The sequence below is a fragment of the Nannospalax galili genome, unplaced genomic scaffold (assembly GCF_000622305.1).
Source record: "Nannospalax galili isolate Female #2095 unplaced genomic scaffold, S.galili_v1.0 scaffold723, whole genome shotgun sequence".
NCBI lineage: Eukaryota > Metazoa > Chordata > Mammalia > Rodentia > Spalacidae > Nannospalax > Nannospalax galili.
This window is the reverse complement of record NW_008349978.1, coordinates 861,734-865,476: the sequence shown is the minus strand read 5'-3', so window position 1 is coordinate 865,476 and position 3,743 is coordinate 861,734.

The window sequence follows — 3,743 nt, the reverse complement described above, 5'->3', positions numbered from 1 at the left end:
AAGAAGCTCTGTGGTCCTTTAGGCAAAATCAAAAGGTATGAGGCCCCCTTGATAAGAGGAGGAAAATCAGAGTTTCTTTAGGGCAGAAGAGGAAGGTCTAAAGCCCCATTGGACAGTTGGGAAGGTCTGAGGTCCCCTTGGTCATAGGGAGTAGACGTCAGACGCTTTGTACAGAAGGAAAGGTCTGAGGTTCCCTTCATAAAAGATGGATGGTCTTTGGCTTCCTAGGATAGAAGGGGCAGTTCTCAGGCCTTTCTTACTCTGCCTATCTCACTGTGGAACTTTTCTCTCTCTAATGAAGAGGGTTTCAAACTTTCCCCTTTCCCCAAGAGGAACCCCAGACTTTCTTCTTCTGTTCACAGAGGCCTGAAATGTGCCTCATCTAACTAAATGCATCTGAGACCATCCCTCTCTGCTTAAGTGGGCTTCATACCTTCGCCTTGTGCCCAGTGAGGCCTCAAACATACTCTAAGTGACTGAGCCTTAGACCGTCCTCCTATGACCAAGGAAACTTGAGATCTACACACTTTATTCAGAGTCTAAGAATTTCCACTGTACCTAATGGATGCTTATTAAGCATGCCCCTCTGACCAAGGAGGTCTCAGAACTTCTCCTTCTCCCAGTGGAACCTGAAACGTGCTCCATATAACTTAGGGAACTGCAGACCTCCCACTTCTGCCAATGAGGCCTCGTGTGTACCAAAGGGGCCTGGTGTGAATGCACGACCCACTTGTTGGGGATCAGGAGAACCCAGGTGAAGGCAATTGCCTGGAGAAGGAACATGGAAGGCTGTTCCTGATTGTCCCTAATGGTACATGATTCTTCCAGTGGCCTGTTGGTAGCTGATCTAAGCCATGGTGCTAGGCCAGAGGACTGGCACATGCTCGGTGCCTGCACAGAGGCCCCTGATTGGGAGCTGCTGGGAGCTCTTGGCCCAGTGTTATCTTCTAACAGGGCAAAGGGAGAACGAAACCCATTTATTCCCCTGGCAACTGGAAGGGACTTATGAATCCTGCCAAGAAAGTCCAAGAAATATTTTAATGTTTAAAATTTAATTATCATCCTGTGTGTGTGTGTGTGTGTGTGTGTGTGTGTGTGTGTGTGCGTGTGTACACGGTGGTTGTGTGTGGACATGAACAGGTTCAGGTGTGGAGGTCAGAGGATAACTTTAAGGAGTCTATTCTCTTCATTGGCCTCTCTGTGGAAAGGAACTACATTTGCTTTTTTGTGGTTTAAACTAGTAATAACCATTTATATTTGTTGTTATTTCTTTCAATAATGATTCCCAAGGGCCTTAGGTTTTCCCAATGGACAATGGGGACCTCATAACTTCACCTATGACCCTAGGTGTGCCTCAGACCTTTCCACTCTGAGCTATGGAGCCCTAGAACTGTCTCACTGACTATGAGGGATACAGACATTCAAGATGTGCATGTGGGGATTTCAAACAGGCTCTCTCTAAGGGTTTCTCAGACATATACCTTCTGACCAATGGGGCCTCAACTGTGCCTCATCTAACTAAAGGGACCCAAGACCATTCCCATCTTCTCAAGGAGGCCTCAACCACACTCCATCTAACTAAGGATCCTTTAGACATCCCCTATATGTCTAAGGAGAGTTATGAATGTTGCCACCTGCCCAGAAAAGCCTGGGACACCCACCTTGTACTCAAGGGGCCCTTTAACCTTTGCATTGTTTCCAAGGGAAACTTGCGACATATATTCTATATATACATATTTTTTATGTGTATAGGTTTGTATGCTGAAAATCAAAACCAGGGCCTTGCCCCTGCTAGGCAAATATTCTACCATTGAGCTACATCCTCGGCCTCTCTCTCTCCTTTTCTGCTTTTAACAAGCAACCAGTACAAATTAATTTTTGCAATATCAGGTACTGAGTATCACTGGAGGCCATCCTAGAAGCTACTTGCCACAGTGTATGAAACGTGTGTGCGTGTTTACGTGTGTGCGTGTGTGTGTTTCCAAGGTAACTCATAGTGAGCCTGAAGTACATCATCTGAAATGTCAGTTCTTTTTAGCCGATATCTAGTGGTTCGTTAACATACTAATGAAACACAGCATATTCTAAAGGTGTTAAAGACAGAGTCTGTATGTTTCTGACAATGTAAAAACACATAGCTCTCACCTCAACGGGAATAAGAGTTTATTCTTGAGACAGAGATCAGTGACCATGACCTAAGAACACAGATTTAGGTTATCCCAAATACCATGCGCAAACCTCGTAACAATTTTATGATGTTTGTACAGTAACAGAAGCAAGTCGTAAATCAAGGCATTTTCCAACTGCATTGGTGGGTACATCAGGTTGGCGAGTTTCTGCAAGGTAGGAAAACCTCTACTATCTGATGACAATCTTAGCTTTTGGCTTAGTGAAAGTTATGGGTCTGTTATTACATTCCAAAACATTTTACCTAATGGTCTCAAGGATGCTATGTCACACAGAGATGTGGTCAATATGAATGCTTATTAAGGGAGCGATGGCTAGCCCACATAATTTGTCTATGGTCCTGCAGCATTCCAAGCTCTCCACAATCACTGAAGTTCTACTCAATCAGTCTGCCTCATGGAATGTTTACCACAGACATGGCTTTTCTCTGAGAATTTCATTTCACATTTCAAATGGTTAATGCCGGCTGGATGAGTTGGGTAATATAGGATCTACAGAAAACTTCGGAAAATTCCTATTTGTTCCAGCCAAGATAGCACCTGTCAGCAGTAGAGTCTCCAAAACAGAAGATGAAGTTCTCAGAAAGCAGTGATCGCTGCCCTATTAGAGCCAGAATCAGTGTCGGCCGGTATCATTGACACTCAGCAGATGAAAACAAACACAATTTAGGGGTGGGGATAAAATGCATTGCCATGTCTTCACTGAGTCAGACTTGACATTAACATCTTAATAGCTCCAATGGAATCAGTTACAGCCCTATACCATGTAAATAGAGAAAACGTTAATGAGGACAAAACGTGGGTGATTAATAAATGTGATTGAAATGAAATGACCTTTACTCAGTCACTGGGTAATTAAAGTAATCAGGGGAGACCCAACTGTGATGAGAATGTCATAGAATAGAACCAAATGCAATTACCTATCATCTTTCTTGGGGGAAAAGGCCCACTTGATGTTTTTCAGAGGAAGGTATACTTTTAAAAATGGCTTTTTGAGTGAATATAAGGGATTTTGGAACTTCCCAGGAAATAATCCCATTTCTAGGCAGCTGTATAAATACACCCTAGTGAAAAATGCAACTGCCATGGAATAATAAAAGGGCCTGAAAAGATTTAACTTCTGTGGCCTCAGACATCCTTTGAATTTTAATTAGAAGTTCCTCTCTTGGCTCCAGTGCAGTATCAATCAGAAAAAATCTGGCTCAGCGGCACAGGGTCACTTTAAGTGTCTGTGATGTGTCTCATAGGGAAAGAGGAGATGAAGAGTGCATTGTCCCTAAAATACCTTTGTGTTCTTTCTTTGGACAACAAAGAAAAACAAGCAAAGCTGCCCAAAAAGCAGTGGAGAATATCAGTACACATTGGAGAGTTAGCAGCAAAATTGTCCTTTATGAAACTGACTAGGACATTTGAGCATTGCTACATTTATTCCAAAGGATCAAGAAATGTAATACAACCCAGAATCATTGCCGAACTTCCTTTTCTTTGTCCTTTCATCAAAATGCACTAACCTTGGACAGAGAAAATGACTCACACAAACATATTAGTAATACACAC